This window comes from Urocitellus parryii, chromosome Y (genome assembly GCF_045843805.1).
Source record: "Urocitellus parryii isolate mUroPar1 chromosome Y, mUroPar1.hap1, whole genome shotgun sequence".
NCBI classification, from domain to species: domain Eukaryota; kingdom Metazoa; phylum Chordata; class Mammalia; order Rodentia; family Sciuridae; genus Urocitellus; species Urocitellus parryii.
In genome coordinates this window covers 28,972,636-28,993,872 of record NC_135548.1, presented here as the reverse complement: position 1 = coordinate 28,993,872, position 21,237 = coordinate 28,972,636, and the positions used below count along the sequence as shown (strand labels likewise).

General features: G+C 41.0%; 1 pseudogene; it reads right to left on the bottom strand.

Annotated features, from left to right (window-relative positions):
• Nucleotides 1-20,400, bottom strand: part of LOC144250999 (serine/threonine-protein kinase ULK1-like) — a 57,822-nt pseudogene extending 37,422 nt beyond the window's left edge.
• Between the last annotated feature and the right edge of the window lie 837 nt (nt 20,401-21,237).

Here is a 21,237-nt window from a genome sequence, read left to right as displayed (position 1 = left end):
TGCCTAAATTTTGGGCATTGTACATTATTACCACTTCTTCACTGGTTATTGGAGTTGAAAAAAAAACATTTTTTAAAAGTTTTTGTTTTCCTTAAAAATCAACATGTGTTTTCCTTTTCTTTTAAGTTTTTACTATTACTGGTAGTTATTCTTTCCTACTAAAGTGCTATATATTTGTGGTCCCACAACTTTTGTCAATGAGTTAGGGCTTTGAATATGGAACATAAACTCTGTCAGGGCATATCCATAGAGAAATCTACCCAACAAAATTACCTACATCTTAGAGAAAAAGAGAAATCTATTTGAAAGTATACAAAAACCTCACTGAACATTAAATCAGGAAACAAGAAAGAGCAACTATTAGGATACTACCAAAGTTCTTATTTCCCCAATAACTTAATCCACATACACTGATGTGGAGAATATGCTGAGCAAAGAATTCAAACTACTGTGAAAATAATTTAAGAAATTAAAGTACTAAGAAATAAATTAATGAAGGCAAGTCAAGTTTCAAAAGAATATTCCAACAAGGAGATAGAGTTTCAGAAAAAAATAACAAAGTAGAAAATTTAAAAATCATAAGTTTTATTATTTCAACTAAAATTACAAATGGGAAATATGACCAGTATAATATGTCTTGAAGAATGTTAAGTATTGAAGACAAGGTAGATGAAGTAGAATTTTCATACAGTACTAAAAAGGAGAGACTTTAAAACAATATACAATCATTCTAGGACAACTTTAAATGACCAATTGAAGACTAAGGTATTGAAGGAAGGAGTGTATAAGGACTAATGAAATAGAAAACTTATGGTGAAATTACTCCAGAAAAATTTCCTTAATTGTGAGAACAAGATGGACATCCAGGTACAGAAAACATTTAGAAAACCTAACAGACATGGCCATAAAGAACTTCTCAACATCATATTTGGGTTAAAATGACAAAATTCAGAGCAAAGAAAGACTTTTACAAATTCAAGGGAGAAGCAAAAAGTTATTGATAAATGGTAATGTAGCTGGATAACTCTAAATGCCAGCAGAACATGCAATAATATATTTCGAACACTGAAAGAAAAACACTGTAGCAGCACATCCTCTTCCACATAGTCATCTTAATTAAGCTTCCCCAGAGACTCTCACCACAATTTTTCTTTTTAACAAAATATCAGCAAGGATCTCTGCAAAAGGGCTCAACTGTACTTAGATGCTCTATTTCCTACTGCTCAGCTCTGTCCTACAAAAACTAAATTTAACCACAAACTTAATGTATGTACTCTGCTTTTATGGTATAATGTGCAAAATCCCAAACCGTTCTAAGAAATGGGACAATAGGTACCTTCTGAGAACTCAAAAAAAAAATCACTTTTATGTAGACCACTGCAAAAATGTACATCTCCAAGCACCTCCTGCCTACCACTGGTTATAAAGTTCAAAGAATGTCTAGACTTGGCATTCAGAGGGAGGATTTGTTTTAGGTGAAAGCCCCTGCTGGACAGTCTGCAGACAATAAACCTGCTTATGCTAATTCCTCTGGCCAGTCTCATCTGTCTTAGTTCAGTATTGCCAGTATACATTGTTATCTGCATCAAAGTTATTCTTCAGATTCAAAGCATAAATAAAAACCTTCCAAGACAAGAATAAACTAAAAAAAACTGTGACATCTAAGCTACCATTGCAAAAGATTCACAATGAGATTCTGTATACACAAAAAGAAGATTAGAATAAATCAAGGGAGAGTACAATAGAATAAATGGCACTTTAAGAGTAGATAAATAATTGACTATTAAGTGTAAATCCTATATTAGAGAGAAACAAAACTCACTATCCTAACACTGAATTCACATTGTGTTAATTATGAACTTAAAAGACATAGACTGATATAATTAATTAAAAAGACCCAAATATATACTATCTACAAGAAACACACCTGACATGCAAAGATGTTTATGAATAAAAGTGAAAGGATGAAAATCTATTCCATGCACATGTAAGCAAGAAAAAAGTAGTAGTTATTTTTATACTTGATACAGCAGACTTCAAGCAACAATTACCCAAAGGTGACAAAGAAGGTCACTACATAGTGTTAAAGAGAAAAACCCAACAAGAAGATAAATGGTTATAAATATTTGCATGTGTATGGCAGTTAACCCAACTTTTATAAAATAATTACTATTCAGGCTAAAGGAACAGATAAATCTAATAAAAATCATAAATGTGAGTGACTTTAACACTACTGTAACCAGAGGCTGGATATATGGAGAAAACATCAATAAAGTTTCTAAATCTCACCTTTACTTCACATAATACCAATTTAATAGTTGTCTACACACTATTTCATCTGAAAAACAGCAGACCAAATATTCTTTTCAGCAACACAAGGAACTTTCTTTATAATAGATCATATATTAGGATACAAAGCAAGTATTAGTAAGTACAAAAAGATTAGAATAATTACCTCTACTCCTTATCACATCACAATGGATTGCTTTTAGAAAACAACATATATAGTCTTTTTTAACAAGTATGTCTAGGAAAACTGGATGCACACATGAATAAGAATAAAACTTGATCCTTCTTTCTCACCCTTCACAGAATCAACTCAGAGTATATAAAAGATTTACGAATTACACAAGTACTCTGTAATTGCTAGATAAAATTGTAAGTTGAACACTTTGGCATTCTGACAAGCACTAATTGTCTTAACAAAACTTATAAAGTATAAGAAATGAAACCAAGACTCAATAAGAGGAGCCATGTGTGGTGTCACACACAACTGCTTGGGAGACTGAGGCATGAGGATTGCGAGTTTAAAGCCAGCCTCAGCAGAAGTGAGGCACTGAGCAACTCAGTGATACTCTGTGTCTGAATATAATACAAAAATAGGAATACGGGTGTGGCTTAGTGGTTAAGTGCCCTTGAGTTCAATCTCTGGTACCCTACCAAAAAAAAAAAAAAAAAAAACCCAGAATCAATAAGTTGGATGACATCAAATATAAAAATTCTAAACTCCATAGAAACAAATAAGAGCATAAAGATAGAGCCTAAATAATGTGAGATCTTTGCCACCAGAAGGGACGTTGGCCTGGCCTGTGAGGGGACAAGCACAGTGATTGCTTATAGCATTGGGCATAAGTTACCTTTTCCCAAGGAGGCAGGCAGGGATAAGGAAGAACATGGAGGCAGGAAGACATCCTGAAGTTTTAGTGGCGTCCATTCACGAACTGGCTGTAAACTCTCTTGAGTAAAACTCCACTTGGTGAATTTTTCAGATTTACCAGTGTCTAGCTTCTCTTCCAGAAAGCAGAATCTCTGGCACCAACAGTTAAAGAGAGCAAGCAGCCTGGTATTCCCAATGCAATGTTATGGTTTGGATGTGAGACAATGCAAGAAGGTTAAGAGGAAAACTGATTGGGTTGTGAGAGCCTTACCCCAGTCAGTGATTTTATCCCCTGATAGGGATTAACTGTGTGGTAGCTAAAGGCAGGTGGGAGTGTAGCTGGAGGAGGTGGGAATTGGGGGCATGGTCTTGCAGTATATATTTGTATTCAGCAAGTGGAGATCTCTCTCTCTCTCTGCTTCCTGATCATCATGTTAGCTGCTTCCCTCTGCCACACTCTCCCGAAATGATGTTCAGCCTCACCTCCAGCCCTGAAGAACGGACCTGGCCGTCTATGGATGGAGACCTCTGAAACCATGAGCCCCCAAATAAACTTTTCCTCCTCTACATTTGTCCTGGTTGGGTCTTTTAGTCACAGCATTGAAATGTGAAAGCACACACCCTGGCTTTAAAGCAAAAAGTCCAGATTCCAGGGAACCATGCTCGTTCCCAAAGCCCAGGGAACTAGTCAGCTTACACATTGCATGTGGGTACCTAGGAAGAAGTGGGGTCTCACACATTTTACTCCCAACAGTTGAGCTGTGTTTATCAAGAGTCTGTTCTGCCATTTGTTCCCAAACCTGTTTAAGTTGTTTACTTGTTATTATAATTACATAATTTAATTTAATATAATGTAAACTTATATAAACATCTGTGTGAAAATAGAGTTATGTTGCTATGGAAACTAACTGCAATGTTCTAGAAAGACCCAATGAAGGAAAGTTGCATTTAAAAAAATTGATTTTAAACCACAAAGTGACAATACAACAGGGAAATATTTAGAAAAAAATATATATATATATATAATCCCCAAATCTTTAAGTTCTCATTCTTTGTAATGAAAATTGAAAATGGAAATTAGAGATAGGTCACTATGGGTGTGGGTTATGTAAGGTTGATGACAGAAAATACCAACTAGGTGACCCACACATCAAGAAAATTCCTTGGTATTATACCCAAAGGCAGTTATGGTATTGAAAAATAAAATGTATAAGGTTTAAGGATGGAAGGATAGCTCATTGGTAAAGCATTTTCCTAGCATGCGCAAGGCCCAGATATGACATCCAGCAAAACACACACACACACACACACACACACACACACACACACACATACTTGTAACATTTACATAATTTATTTTATTAATTCCTTCCCTAAACTACTTCTTCAATTAACTGACCCCCATTTGGATAACTTCATAAAATTAAGTTTTCTGTCACAGTTGAAGTTATTCCCTGTGTCCTGTGCTGTGCCTCTCGAGCATTGTGCCCAAACTTGTCTTAGCATCCTATGAATTTATGGCTCTCCATCAATCACCGTAGGTTGATGCCACTTATCACATACCAGAGAGGAACAAGGATTTGAACACTGGTTGGAAGCTCGCTCATGCTGGGGACCAGATCTGTTTTCTCCGGATGGCCCAGGACTTTGCCTAGTACCCAACAAACATTTGGAGCACCTTGTGTGAAGAATTGTGAGAAATGAAAAATCAGTCAATGGATGGATGAATACCTTGTCTCTGCTTTCAAGAAAGCTCACAGTCAATTTTGCAGATGGAGAAATTAAATGATTAGAATCTAAAATATATGTGTTTCAATCATTCCTCTTGCTTTTTCTTATAAAAATAATATGCACCTATTCTATTTTTCTGGCAAGACACATGAAACACAATACAGAGGGTAAAGCATGGGTGTATTCAGAATTTCAGGATGAATATGACATTGGTATGGACCGATCACAACAGATTCCTGGAGACCATCAACATTATGATAGAATAGGGCATACAGTAAATGACTACACATGAATTCAAGGAGGAAAGTGACCCATGCTGACTTCACATTACAGTGCAGTCGTGTAGCCCAGACTGAATTAGACAGAGCTGAATTAAAGTCTGGACTCTCTGACACTTAGAACTGTTGAATCTTGGGCAAGTTACAGAATCTCCCTGGGCTTCAGCATCTTCCTGTATAAAAGGGGATGGTGATGCTTAAGTAATTACAAAGATGAAAACAATAACATATTTTCAGGCATGACTGTTAGGTTTTGGTCACAGAAAATATGTGGGCTCTATATGCTATTACTAGAGTAAATATAAAAAAGTTTCCAAAAGAGAGTAGCATTTGAACTTTGAGATGATGGTAAGTTTGGATCTGAGTAGAAAGAGGTAAGTTTTGCTAGTTTGTTTTAGTTTTTGTTTTTGACATCAACAATGAGAGGAGAAAGTTTATTTGGAGCTCATGGTTTGAGAGGTTCAGTCAATTGATGGTTGATCCAATGCTCTGGGCCTGATGTGTGGCAGAACATCATGGTGGAAGGGTGTAGAAGAAGACAAGAGCTCAGCTCCTGGATGTCAGGAAGCAGAGTGAACATTATTCACCGGGGGACAAACTACAAACCCCAAAGACACAGCCCCAGCCCCGCCTCCTACAGCCACACCACCTGCCTACAGTCACCACCCATTTTATCCCTACCAGGGGATTAATGCCCTGATGACCTTAAGGCTCTCAAAACCCCAATCATTTCACCTCTAAGCTCTGTTGCATTGTCTCACACATCAGCTTTTGGGGGTCAACACACATCCAAACAATAATCAGTTGTAAAGAGGAGAGGGGAGACAAAGGAAAGAACTTTCCAGAACAAGAACATCAGGACTTGTGCAGACCCAGGGAAAGTTAATGTACAAGGCAGAGCAAGGTGGTGAGAGAGGTTGAAGGGAAGAGAGCTGTTCACGGTGCGGCATGCACCAGCATGGCCTGAGAAGTTCTGAGAACTCATCATCGATTTAGCCCTGCTGCATCACAGTGTGAGCCCCTAAATTAGAGAGAAGGGGACCAGATATCAGCCAGTCTGTCCCCTTCAACAATGAAGCGCTCTTTGAGAAGTTGTTCAGGCAACTGCAGAATGAGCAGGAAAAGAAGACAGAAGTGGGAAGAGAGGACAGGGAGGAAGTGCCCTGTCCCCACCTCTTTCCATCTGCAGGGACCTTAGCCCGTCATGTGCAGCCACTTATGTCATGGTATTGGGGACAGAAAATTTCCTCATATCTTCCTCTGACTCCGGTTTGGAGTCTGCTGATCTTGGGTAATTTGATTTGAAATAATCCTTCTTCTTGTGCAACGTGATTTCACCCACCTCATTAATTTTGATTTTATGGTCAATAAAGTTTCTGTTATTCCTGCAAATTTCCTATCTGGTTAATCTCCGGGAATTCTTCCTGTTTTATCTTGTGATTGCAAGTACCAGTCCTTGTCTCGAGATCTGCCCCGTTTCTTCCCCTTCAACTTCTTTAGAATCTTATTCTTCCTCTGAAAGATCCTTTCTACCCATGCGTCCCCAGGTACTTTTCATTCTCTGATCCCCTGTGGACCTTAGTATCCCATTTGACTTTTACATTATGTATATAATTCTTAGATTAAGTGAGTAAATATTTCAGGTATCTTTCTATTCCATTAAACCATAATTCTCCCATCCCTGAAAACTAGTTTTGTTCAATAAAATACAGATAAGTCCCTACAACGTGCAAGGCTGGGCGTGCATACATAGCAGAGAGCGAACTCCAGGTATGCACAGACCTTCCATACAGCAAGAAAGAGCAGAAATAAGATGTGGCTAAGTTAGACCACTTCCCATGATGGTAATTCCCCGTGCAATTAGCCAGGTGACATCCTTGACCCTAAAGATGAAGTACAAGATGTTAGGAATTCAGGGAACATTTTTTTAAAAATATTTTTTTTAGTTGTGGAGGGACACAATGCCTTTATTTTATTTATTTATTTTTATGTGGTGCTGAGGATTGAACTGGTGCTCATACTTTCGAGGCAAGTGCTCTGAGCCACAATCCCAGCCCAGGGTACGTTTTCATGAATATTGGGGACAGTTCAGACCTGACTAGGAGGAGCTAGGCTATATATATATTGCTCTTGGGTAGAGAGTTAAAGTCCAACCTGGTGATTTCTTTAAGGAAGAGAAGGTGAAAAAAAAAAAGTGATTGCAGCTCAGTGATCAAGCAGGCCAGGAGGCAGAGGCAGAGGAAACCATTTAGATCCTCCAAGCCAAGGCTGGGTTTTACTCTCAAGTGAAATAGGAAGGTAGAAGAAGATTTAAGCACAGGATACGTGGGGTAATCAGAGTTGAGTTTTTTAAAGAGATCCCATTGGCTGTAGGGAAGTGAATTATGTGGAAAAGGGGGAGATGAAATATAAAGAAATTTGTTTTTATTGGTTGCCTAGGCTACTGTAACCACCACCAGTCCCCTTTTATTCTCACTATTCTGGAAGCTGGAAGCCTGGAATCCGGTGACTGCTTGATTGTGCTCTAGGGAGGACTCTCTTCCTGGTTTGCAAACAGCTGTCTTTTTGCTGTATTATCACATGGCAGAGAGAGAGAGAGAGAGAGAGAGAGAGAGAGAGAGAGAGAGAGAGAGAGAGAAGGAGTGCTCATCACTCTGTGTCTCTCTCCATGAGGGCACAGATCCCAGGAGGACCCCACACTCATGATCTGATCACCTCCCAAGGGCCACACCTCCAAAGGCGGTCACCTTGACCTTAGAGTTTCAGTGTGTGAATGTTGGAGAGACACAGCAGCAGATATATATATATATACATATATCTACAAATATAAATATATGAATGGAGATATATAATATTGCAATAGTCACAAGCACCAAAAAACAATCCAAAGCAAACACATGATATCATGTATTCATGTATTAAAATGTTTCTCCCTATTTTTATCCCGGTGCCAAGCATAGTGCCTGACGCATAATCAATATTCAGTAAAGACTGACTGAATGACTCAGTGAATGAATTACAGAAAGAATACTTGAACTTCTAGCATTTGAATACCATTTTCGCAGCTACAATGGGAAGAAATGAGAATTTCAGAAACCCCAATTGTGTCCCCGCAGGGGAACAGCAATCAGTCATCCACCCTCCAATCAATATTTACGCATTGTGAGCTCCTCCAGGCCGGGTAGGAGCAGTGTGTTTCTCATCTATCTATTGGAGATTGTTAAGCAGGGCCGGGTACTTGGCAGAATTTCAATAAATGCTTTTAAATGGCCCACAAAAGAAGGGCCAGAGTTGACCCTTGCCCCCAAGGAATGCAGAATCTATACGTTGGTGGTAGGAAAAACTGGCCACCACACCTTGTGGACTGCTTCCAAATATCCCTGCAGGTCAAAGTGGACATCAGTATGACATTTACTGACATCTCTTGATTTTCTCCATTGTCCAAGATGATTGCTAGCAAGCCCCTTTTAAAATCCAAAGACACCCACTGTACGCATCTCCCTACGATTTAATTCTCTGACAGCAATTCAGAAGGAAGAACCGTCACGGCGTCTACATAGCACATGAAACAATCCATCTTTTGCCATTGAGTTGTGACACTTGCCTGCATGTGGCCAGGGTTCCAATGGATTTGGCTTTGTCTAATTCCCTGGGTCATTAGATATGCAAGCATAATTATTTTCAGCTGTGCAGACTGACTTTCCTTTGCTCATCCATTTTTTCTCTTCCCTTCTTCATTGCATTTTGGCATTGATGGAAACCATGAGCACACCATCTGGTTCTACCTGTGCATGGGGCCAGTCCAATAAAAGGCCGCCACAGGAGGATGCCTGGATTTCATTAGATGCTTTCCTGTGCTACCTTCGGTCTCACGCCATTTCCTATCCCTCGAGATTTCACTTTAAGAGTTCAAGGGCTCCCCAAGGCTGAGGAGATGCTGACCTCCTGCCCCAGACACCTGTGTCCTCTGAAGAGCTGTCTCTATGGAGGGTGATACCACTGACACCCAGTTATGAATAACTGTATTTGCAGAGAATTAGCATTTCCTGCATGTCTACCCACTGACTTTGGCAATTATAGAGCCAGCTGCCAAATGAGGATTAGCATAAGTGGAAAAGCTTCCCTGGGTCTGAGTCAGCCTGTCTTGGCTCTGGGTGGCACCCTGAATCTAGTGCATTGACTTTAATTTCCAAGAAGTTCTTTCATGTGCAAACAATGCCCCATCTTGGAGCAATTGCCTGGAATCCTGCTTAGTAGAATTGTACTGTGGCTTCTGCAGAGCAAATGAATCAGAAAGATATTGGCTCCACTTTTCTATAAGCTGGTGAATTACCTTGAGGCAAACTATTTGATCTCCATGAATATCAGTGAAATTGATACATTAGTTCCTTTTGGTATTCTTCGCAGCTTTATTTAGTGTCACGAGGAAAAAAAAATGGCATTGAAATGCAAGCCAGAACACACAGGGCTGAGTTTAGCTTTTGGATTGTGCAACCTGGGATTTTTGAGTTGGTCTTTTCAGGGCTGCAGAGCAAAATCATCTTCAAAATGTGGTCCATGATCACCTGCCTCAGAAGCACCTGGGATGCTTATTCCAATGTACATTCCTTACTGACTTCTGCTTCCAGGAATATGGAGTAGATATGCTTTTCCCTCTTCCTCCTACTCAGTATACAACCATAAGCCATGCAAATCCCAGGCAAACTCTGCAAGGTGAGGAGGATTACAGATAGGCTGTGGACTAGGAGCTCAAGGCATATCATGGGGCTGACTTCCCTGGATATTATTTTGGCCTTATACGTCCCATACCTGGAGCTAAAGCTACTGTCTTCTAAAAATATACAATGAGGAGAGTCCATAGCCCCCGAAAAAGTCTACTTACTCAACATAAAGGAGGAGGAAGAGGTTAGCTGAGCAAGTCAGAAACCCTTTGGGAAATAACCATTCTACCCCAGCTAGCACCATAGAAGGAATGATGACCCTGTTCCTAAGGGCAGAGGCCATTAGGACAGGTTGGACCTACCATCTCACCATGCTGGACAAGGTGTCTCAATGCCCCTGCTGGCACACTGTTCAAAAGACTCAGAATCAGCATACCATAGTGATGAAGTCCTATCAGTGTTTAGAGCAGCTCAGCTCCCAATAGCTAAGCTATGGAACCAACCTGAGTGCCCTTCAACAGATGAATGGATAAAGAAAATGTGGTAAATGTACAGGATGGAATATTACTCAGCCTTAAAGAAGAATGAAATGGGTAGAAGAGGAGAATATTATTTTAAGCAAAATAAGACCATCCCAAAAAACCAAATGTTTTCTCTGATATATGGATGCTCATTTACAATAAGGTTGGGATGGTAGTTGGGAGAACAGAGGTATTTTGGACTAGACAGAGGGGAGTGAAGGTAAGAGAGGGAGCCTGGGGATAGGAAGGAGAAGAGAATGAGTCAGACATTATTACCCTATATCAGCTTATGATTATAGGATCTTTAAAATTTAGGAACCCTACATCATATACTATCCGACGCCGAATGAGAAGTTATACTCTATTTATGTATGGTGTGTGTCAAAAGTCATTCTACTGTCATGTATATCTAATTAGAACAGATATGAATATAGAGGCAGGTGGGAGGCCAGGGAGGAGGCCAGGGCTCTCATCTACACTGAAAAGCAAAGGGGTCTGTGACTCCACTGTGTCAAGTGAGACCCTCTGGGGAACTGGAGTTCCCATCCCACCCATCAGGAATGGGGACACATGGGTGTCCACAGAGACTGAGTGGGACACTTTGACTTCAACTTCCACTTGCAGGGAAAGGGTCGTGACCTCCTCTTCCTGGGCATGCTGCAGGGATGTCAGAGAGAGAGAGCCAGAGAAAAGCTGAGAGTGTCATGAAACAATATGAAAATGTCCAGGTTAAAATAAAGTATGTTAATCCAACCAAGAACCGGAAGGCACAAGCCAAAGGAAAAGGAAGAATGCACAGGTCTACCCACAGCAGGATGAAAAGAGACGTCAGAAACATCAGGACGTGATTTTAAAGCCTCCATGGTAGATGTGCCGTCTAGAGCACTCAGCCGGCACGAGCAAGGCCCAGGATCCATGCCCAGGGCTGCAAGAGAAAAAGAGAAACAGGAAGAAAGGGGCTTCCTTGAGCAATCATGAGCATCCATGCAATAAAAGAAAAACAAAAATAGAAACAGAAGACTTCTGTGAAGAACAGAAGATATAAAGAATCAAAAGGAGATTCAAGAACTGAATAATGCTAAAAATGAAATAAAGATCCATGTGCAGGGCTTGGTGGCAAAAATGAGGAGATTGGGGGTGGGATTCATGAGACTGAACTACAGCAATTATCTAGTTTAAAAAGCAGAGAGAAAGAGTAAAACAATGATCAGGCTCTCGGAGGTCTGGTGGATTAGAGCAGAAGTAAAATATTCATACGGTTGAAGGAGCAGAAAGAGATTGAGAAAGAAGGTAGAATGGAGAGCGCTCAAGTAAGTAATGGATCCAAAGTCCCAAATTCAGCAATTCATAAACCTGTAGTCTCAAGAAGAAGATCACACATTGAACGGGAAAAGCCCCCAGAAATGCACACAAGACGCAAACAACTAAGCTTCGAAAAACTAAAGACAGAGTCTCCAAAGAAGTAAGGGAAAAAAATGGCATTTTTATGTATGGAGTAAAAAGCAATTTGAATGACAATGGATTTCCCATTACAATTATGGGTGCCAGAAGGAAATGACGCCACAGTCTGGCTGGGCACAATTCAGGAGCCACTTGTCAAAAGAAACTAACTTTATTTTTAGAACTGCAAAAGGCAAACAAAACAGCTCCTCAGGAAAAAAACCCTCAGAGCCCAACTGCCACCACCGGCTTCCACAAGCCTCACCACCTCCCACAATCCTCCTGTTCTTGAGGCTGATTGGCTGGGTTGTGTGGGCGGAGCCAAAGAAGTCCCCCAATGAGCAGCTCCGTGGTCTGAAAGGGCAGGGAAACAGCCCAGTGAACATCACCGCAGAGGAGCCAAACAACTAGATGTTGCTGGGGCCACTGTGAGCCAATCATCAGCCGGCAGCTGGAAGTTTGCTGGCAGCTGGAAGTTTGCTGGGGCCCCTTTGGCTGTGCCTCTCAACAAAATGACAGCATATTTTTCTAGTTCTAAAAGAAGAGCTTTATAGTCGGGTGTGGTGGTGCACGCCTGTCATCCCAGCGGCTTGGGAGGCTGAGGCAGGAGGATCAGGAGTTCAAAGCCAGCCTCAGCAATGGTGAGGTGCTAAGCAACTCAGTGAGACCCTGTCTCTAAATAAAATATAAGACAGGGCTGGGCATGTGGCTCAGTGGTCGAGTGCCCCTGAGTTCAATCCCCTGGTACCAGAAAAAAAAAATTCTATAGCCAGTATCAACATCCTTCAAGAATAAATCAAGATATTCTGAGATGAAAAAACAAAGAGAATTTGCCATCCCTATGCTTGCCTTAAAAGAAAGTTCTGGAAACAGAAAGAAACAAAGACAGTGGATTAATCCACAGATATGGATTAATTGGGTGGAAAATGTAGGTTGGTAGGGTGTGACTGGAGAAATTGGGTCAGTTGGGTGTGTGACTTTGTTGTTTACATTTTGTCCCTGGTGAGCAAATTGTGGGCATGCTCTTCATTATATGTCAATGCACCCCTCCCCCCAAGGATTTGACCCTTACCAAACACCTGACACTGACCGGAAATAACCAGAAAAGGACTAAGAAAAGAAGGTGCCCAATTTTCTAGAAAACCTCCACCCACCTCTGTTTCTGGAGTTCTAGGCCAGAGACCCAACTTTGCAGGGAGTCCCCATAAATCAGGTCTGAATAGTTCGACACCAAAGAGAGCAGATAAAGGAATGTTGAGGAGCAGGAAAGAAGTTGAATAATTGCAGCTGAATATTTGCCCCTCACCAGTCATGGGACTCACCACTGTCCCCCGAGACTGAAGAAGATTCTGTGACATCTAAGGGCTCTTATAAAAGATGGTTGCTCCTTGTCTCGAGGATAGTGCCTTTGGGGGATGGAAACATTTGAACTGCTTTGGCCACAATGTGAAAGGAACACGTTATAACTAGCTGATCAGATCCCTCCCATCTCCTTGAGGGAAGCGGAAAAAGCATGGAAAGATGGATCTTGGACAGCCCTGGTGACTCACTGGCTGTGAGGCATGGAGCCTGGGGGTCAAGTGACTTCTTTGCCTCCTGAATTTTTTTTTTTTTTGAGTACCAGGACTGAACTGAGGGGCACTCAACCACTGAGCACATCCCCAGCCCTATTTTGTATTTTATTTAGAGACAGGGTCTCACTGAGTTGCTAGGCAATTTGCTTTTTCGGAGGCTGGCTTTGAACTCTCGATTCTCCTGTCTCAGCTTCCCAAGCCGCTGGGATGACAGGCATGTGCCATCTTGCCTGGCTGTCTCAGGGATTTGAAGAATAAAATCCATGGACACAGGGGTGACAGCAAAGTAACAGAATTTATTAGAGAATAGAAAGAAGAAAAGAAAGAGAAAGGAGAGAGAGGGAGAAAGAGAGAGAGAGAGAAAGGAGGAAGGGAAGGAGGGAGAAAAGAAAGAAAGAAAGAAAGAAAGAAAGAAAGAAAGAAAGAAAGGAAGGAAGGAAGGAAGGAAGGAAGGAAGGAAGGAAGGAAGGAAGAAAGAAAGAAAGAAAGAAAGAAAGAAAGAAAGAAAGAAAGAAAGACCTAAAGAGGGAGGGGTCCCAAGAAAGGGAAGCCCACCGATGGCTATTGTCTAGAGGCTTATATAAATCTAAGGCTTAAGGAAGTCAGACTCCAGCTCAATCCTGGGTAAGGCACTCAGTGTCCAGGAGACATCCACGAAGACTTGAGTCCAATCAAAATATTGATCAGGTGCTTTTCCTTGGAGAGGTTGAGGATGCTGTGTCACCTGGGTCCCAAATGCCAGGTCATGTAGGTCCTGATTTAAGAACAGCCTTTATAAGGCTGACTCATAGTGGGGTAGGGAGGGGGAACATGGGAGGAATAGAGGAACTCTAGATAGGGCAGAGGGAGGAAGGGGCAGGGATGGGGCAAAGGGTTAACAAGGATGGTGGAATGGGATGGACATCATTATCCAAAGTACAGGTATGGAGACACAAATTGGTGTCAACTTACTTTATATACAGGCAGAAACATTAACAATTGTGCTGTGTATGTGTAATAAGAATTGTGATTTATTTTATCTGCTGTCATTTATTTTTTAAAAAATCAATAAAATAAAGTGAAAACAGCCCTTTTGTCAGTGTCTCAGTAAAACTCTGCAGCTGCTGTTTGTGCTCTGCTGCTCAGGAAGTCACCCAGGGGCCCGGTTCCCTGTCTGCCCAGCCTAATCCTCCTGATCTCAGCTGCACCAGCCACCAAGCCCGGCTTACCCCTTAGGTCTTACACACAAAATCACAGTAGACCAATGCCAAGACACATTGTTATGAAGATGTCCAATATACAGAACAAAGAGAAAATATTAAAAGCTACAAGAGAAAGGAGGCAGATTACATTCAGGAGTAAACCAATAAGGTTAACCACTGATTTTTCATCACAGACGCTGAAAGCAAGAAGGTCATGGAACAATGTATTTCAAACACTGAAAGACAATGGATGCCAAACAAGAATTCTGTATCCAGCAAAATTAAGCTTCAGGTATGACAACGAAATAAAAATCTTTCATGATAAACAAAAGTTAAAAGAATTTGCAGCCAGAAAACCAGCATTGCAAAGCATTTTGAGCAAAACACTACATGAGGAAGAAATGAAAAACAATAACCAAAACCATCAGTGGGAAGTGCCTCGGTAAAGACAGAGGGCAAGGGGAAAGATAATCATGGAGAAACAAACTAATTTTTTTTTAAAAAGGATAAATAATCAAACATGGCTGGAAGTACAAACCACATATCAATAGTAACTCTAAATGTTAATGGCTTAAACTCTCCAATAAAGTGACATAGGCTGGTATCATGGATTAAAAAAACAAATCCAACAATATGCTGCCTCCAGGAGACACATCTGATTGGAAAAGACATACACAGGCTGAAGGTGAAAGGATGGGAAAAAATATACCACGCACAGGGTCCTTGTAAGCAAGCAGGGGTGGCCATCCTCATATCGAATAAAATCGACTTCAAGACTAAGTTAATCAAAAGGGATAAGGAATGACATTATATACTGTTAAAAGGAATCATTCACCAACAAGACATAACAATTATCAATATTTATGCACCAAATAAGGGTGCTGTGACCTTCATAAAACAAACTCTCCTCAAGTTCAAGAATCAAATAGACCACAACACAATAATTATGGGTGACTTCAACACACCTCTCTCACCATTGGACAGATCCTCCAAACAAAAGTTGAATAAAGAAACTATAGAACTCAATACCACAATCAATAACCTAGACTTAACTGACATATATAGAATATATCAACCATCATCAAATGGATATACTTTTTTCTCAGCAGCACATGGATCCTTCTCAAAAATAGACCATATATTATGTCATAGGGCAACCCTCAGTAAATATAAAGGGGTGGAGATAATACCATGCATTTTATCTGATCGTAATGGAATGAAACTGGAAATCAATGATAAAAGAAGGAAGAAAATATCCTACATCACATGGAAAATGAACAATATGTTACTGAATGATCAATGGGTTATAGAAGACATAAAGGAGGAAATAAAAAAAATTCTTAGAGATAAATGAAAATACAGACACAACATACTGGAATCTATGGGACACAATGAAAGCAGTTTTAAGAGGGAAATTCATCGCCTGGAGGTCATTCCTCAAAAAAAGAAAAAAAAAAAAAAACAACAAATAAATGAGCTCACACTTCATCTCAAAGCCCTAGAAAAGGAAGAGCAAAACAACAGCAAATGTAGCAGAAGGCAAGAAATAATTAAAATCAGAGCGGAAATCAATGAAATTGAAACAAAAGAAACTATTGAAAAAATTAACAAAACTAAAAGTTGTTTCTTCGAAAAAATAAATAATATCGACAGACCTTTAGCCATGCTAATGAAGAGAAGAAGAGAGAGAACTCAAATTACTAACATACGGGATGAAAAAGGCAATATCACAACAGATGCTACAGAAATACAGAAGACAATTAGAAATTATTTTGAAAACCTATATTCCAAAAAAATAGAAGATAGTGAAGACATCGATAAATTTCTTAAGTCATATGAGTTGCCCAGACTGAATCAGGAGGATACACACAATTTGAACAGATCAATATCAATGGATGAAATTGAAGAAGCAATCAAAAGACTATCAACCAAGAAAAGCCCAGGACCGGATGGGTATAGAGCGGAGTTTTACAAAATCTTTAAAGAAGAATTAATACCAATAATTTTCAATAGAAAATAGAAAAAGAGGGAGCTCTTCCAAATTCATTCTATGAGGCCAACATCACCCTGATTCCGAAACCAGACAAAGACACCTCAAAGAAAGAAAACTACAGACCAATATCTCTAATGAACCTAGATGTAAAAATCCTCAATAAAATTCTGGCTAATTGAATACAAAAACACATCAAATATTGTGCACCACGATCAAGTAGGATTCATCCCTGGGATGCAAGGATGGTTCAATATACGGAAATCAATAACATTTTATTCACCACATCAATAGACTTAAAGATAAGAACCATATGAGAACCAGAGTTGAAGTCTCAGGCAGGATCACACAAGTGCTGAGTGTCCGGGTCAGAACCTCAATCAACCCAGGGGGCGGCTCAGAAGTGGAATTTCTCAGGAGGCCAGGATGGTGAGGCCAGAGGACCATGTGGCTGTGCCCTGTGGCTCACCGTTGGCCAAGGACAGCAGAGGTATCCTCAGGCCTGCCTCCCCCCTGCAGCTCAGTGCTCTTGACAATCACTTTAGGTAAATGTCTGATCTCAGTTGACAACTAGGATCTAACTTCAGGACGGTTAAGGGCAGGCCCAAGCTGAACATGCTTCCTCTGGTTGCTGGTAATTAAACTTACTTTCTTTCTTTTTCTTTCTTTCTTTCTTTCTTTCTTTCTTTCTTTCTTTCTTTCTTTCTTTCTTTCTTTCTTTCTTTCTTTCTTTCTTTATGTCTTTCTTTCTTTCTTTCCTTCCTTCCTTCCTTCCTTCCTTCCTTCCTTCCTTCCTTCCTTCCTTCCTTCCTTCCTTCCTTCCTTCCTCCCTCCTTCCCTCCCTCCCTCCCTTCCTTCCCCACCTTTTCCATAAATAACTTTTTTAAAAATGTTGGTTACAGCCTTAAAAATGTAAAACAGTAAAAATCAATAGACTCGTTCCAGCCCTCCTGGCTACATGTCTGGAGACAGATAATATAGCACTTTTCCTCGGACAGAGCTGGATCCATTTGCTCTTTCTCTGATTTTTCTTCACCTGGTGTTTTACGTTCTCCCCCACCCCTGCCCCCCAGTGCCTCTGCAGGGCCACCCAGGGACCCCCGTTTCCTTCCTTCACGTCCCTCCTCTCCCCTCCACCTGGGTGCACTGAGCCTTCTCCCAAGCTGAGGAGCCCACCTCTGCCCCAGTCTTTGTAAGCAAGTTCTGTGTCTTATGTCAAATCTGCTCTGACTTTCCTGTCGAGAAGCCAGACTCCCTTCTGGTGATCCATTCCACATCTGTCCCCATCCTCGTCCTCTCTGGGTGGGGAGCTAGTGCTGTTCTCACAGATGGGAAAAGGCCACTCGTTCCATTGAGTTTAAGTGACCTGGTTTACAGCTTTGACTTCAAGCCACCCACAATGACAAATCCAGGGGTCTATGACAGGCACCGAGCCCAGGACTTTAAAAAAACAATAAAAATTCAAGAAAGATGCCCCTAATGTGCCCTCCAAGTCAAAGAAAGAGACTCTTCCTCCAGTTTCTTCCTTTCCAACTTGTGCTCTTTTTCTTCCCTCTAAGACCACATTCAATGATAGGGTTCTCTCTTTCAGTTGCAAATGAAACACTGGCTCTCTGAAGTTGGGACTTGGCGCTCTTGGCAGGGCTTACCAAAGGACATTTCAAAGTGGGACTCAGAGTGGCAGAGGGTTTCAAATTCTGGAGACATCACTGAATGATCCCTTATTGGTAGCAATGGTAAAACCTATTGGCCAGGGAGCCAGAGCAACCTCTTGCAGAGAGGGTCCAGGGTAAAAAGACCCTCTTGAGTTTTCCCATTTATAAAATGAGAATAGCATATGTTAACAAAGAGGCTGAATTGCTTCGGGAACAGAGTAATATCCTCTTGTTTTTGATTGTACCCAGATTGAGGCTGTTTGGATAAAAACAATGGGGAGGACCTTTAATTTGGGGTTTTATGGAAGCTTTGAAAACACTATGGCCTTTTGTAACATATCCCTAAGAGTACAGGTTCCCCCTGGGGCAAGGTGGCAGATATTCATAATGAAGAAACACACACACAGGCAAGCACACACCACAACAAACAACACAGCAGATACCCAATCTAAGAAACCCTATGCCGAAGTTTTGGTTCTAAAGGGCCCTTTTGAGGAGGAATATCTTCTCTGTCCTGAACGGGAACTCACTGCACAAGAACAATGCTCTCTTCAAAGATACTGGCTCAGGCACAGATAGCAGGATACATCCAAAAATCCCTGATATACACACACGGACTTTTTGCTCAGTGGCTGGAAGCAAGATCTTTTTGCAGGGTGAATGAAATTTTTGGATCTCAGAACAAAAACGCTTGCTTGCCCAACAGGAACTCCTGAAACCCAAAGGCTGATAGAGTCTCTGCTGTCTCCTTTTAATGAGGGGGATGGTATAGGACCCGTTCCACAGTGGCCCATGTGCACGATTTTTGGACCTTTTCAGTCACTATTAATAACAGAAAGAGACAAATCAAATCTCATGCAACATGGCAATTTCAAATGCAGGCATTTGTAAAAGGAGAAGCTGAATTTGGTAGTTTGGGAGACATGGAAAAAGAGACCTCACAGAAACCCAAAATATAGAGGTTTATGCAAGAAAAGCAGGGCTCCCACCCAAGCAGGCAATCATCTTGCTAGAGTCACCTGGATCATTATATGGAAGATGTCTGTGTTTTTCAAAGCCACATCTCTCATGGAGATTGGTAGAGACAGTGAATTCCAAACGGTGGTGATATTCTCAGGCAGGAATCTTCTAAGAGCCTTATTTGAAATTCAGTGACAGGTGGGTCATCTGGAGGAAGGTGGTGCCTATAAATCACCTCAGTCCTCTGAAGACTGTTCTGATCATCTTCACTTCGTATCCATTGCAGTCCTTTCTCTCTATTTTTCCTCTGCCAAGTTGAAGGCTGATTTACTAGGTGTTCTGCAAGACGGTGAGGCCCCGGCTTAAGGGAGGAGGAAATCTAACAGTTCACGAACATGAAAAGACTCCTGGCATTTCTTGTTCTATTCTGCTTTGAGCAAGGCTTTGCCAGGGTTTTATTTGTTGGCTTGCTTGCTTCCTTTTTTTTAATTAAATTGTCTGAAGAATTTCTCTAGAATCGGGTTAAATACTATTTATTTGTTTTAAAAAAAATTATTGGGTGCAAAACAATATCCCAAGCACATAGCACAGTCGAGGCTGGTGATTCATTGACAGACAAGCACAGGTCAAGGCAAGACATACATATGTATGTAAATGCCACAGTGAATTCCCTGATGTGTACAACTGATGTGCATTAAAAATAAATTAATTAATTGAATTGATGTATGTGTAAATCAATCAATAAACCAGTCAATAAAAATAAAAGACACCTGTAGGCCCTGCGTTTGTGGAACTTGCATTATTATGGGACAGAAAATAAGAAAAAATATTGCCATGGTCTGGATATGAGGTATCCCTGCAAAAATCAGGTGTCAGAAACATGATATCCATTGTAGCCATGTTCAGAAGTGAAATGGTTCCATTATGAGAGCTGTAATTTTATTGTGGATTAATCCACTTGATGGACTCATAGTTTGAATGCACTTCTGGGGGTAATGACAGGAAGGTGGGCTGTGATTGGAGGAGTCGTTCACTGGAGGTGTGGCCTTGGGGATTCTACCTTGTCCCTGGTTCCAGGCTCTTTATCTTTGTGTCCCAACTGGGAGCTAGACATCTTTCCTCTACCATGCCCTTCCACCATATATTCTGCCCCACCTCTCCCAGAGCAATGGAGCCAGCTGACCATGAACTGAATTTCTAAAACCAGAAGGTCCCAAGTAAACTTTTCTTCCTGTAAGTTATTCTCATCCATTATTTCAGTCTGATGATGTGACATTTTTATTTCCACCAAAGGAAGAATAAGAATTGTGGTAGATTGACAGGCCAGATGGAGTCAAGAGAAAACACGAAGGCCCAGAGAAAATAAAGGAGTTGGCCCAAGAAAAGACAAAAATTAAAACCAGCAAAAGTAGAGCTTGGTGAGCTGAGGAGGAGAGTGGCTTCAGCAGAGATGCTCAAGTAGATGCCAGATGTCCCCAAACCTCTGGCCCACAATGGTGCAGTCTGGGACTCAGCATGAAGGGTGCATGGATGGCTGTTACCCTGAAGTTTCCACGTGACAAGGTTCCAAGGACCCCACTGAATGAACAGGGCATATGGGTGAGAGATAGGTTGAGTGATGCCCAGGAGGCCGGCCATCTGGTCAAGGTATTGGCATCTAGTCACATAAATGAGTGGCTTTACTGAGCTTGGCGATTTGAAAGCTAAGGACCTTTTTTATTATACCTGTTCCCTTATAGAAAACTTTCAAGGCATAAAATGGTAGCATGTTAGGCTTAGGAGCACCCTGGAGGTCATTCTGTACGACAAATTCAAGGTCAAGTAAAGCTGAATAACATCGACAAGCAGGACTAAAAACTCAGTTTACTGAGCACCACCCTCACTGAGGTGGCCATGTTGTGTAGCTGAATAGAACAGGTGGAGGTGGACAGAACAGAGGTGGCAGGCAGCATTAGGTTCAGGGTGCTAGAAGAGTCATGAATGGAAATTTATGGACAGTCTTTATGTAGCTTTACTTATGAGAAAGTGAAAAGAAACAACCTCCATTTCCATTAAGGGAAGACAACTAAAGAAGGTTGGTAAGTTAGTA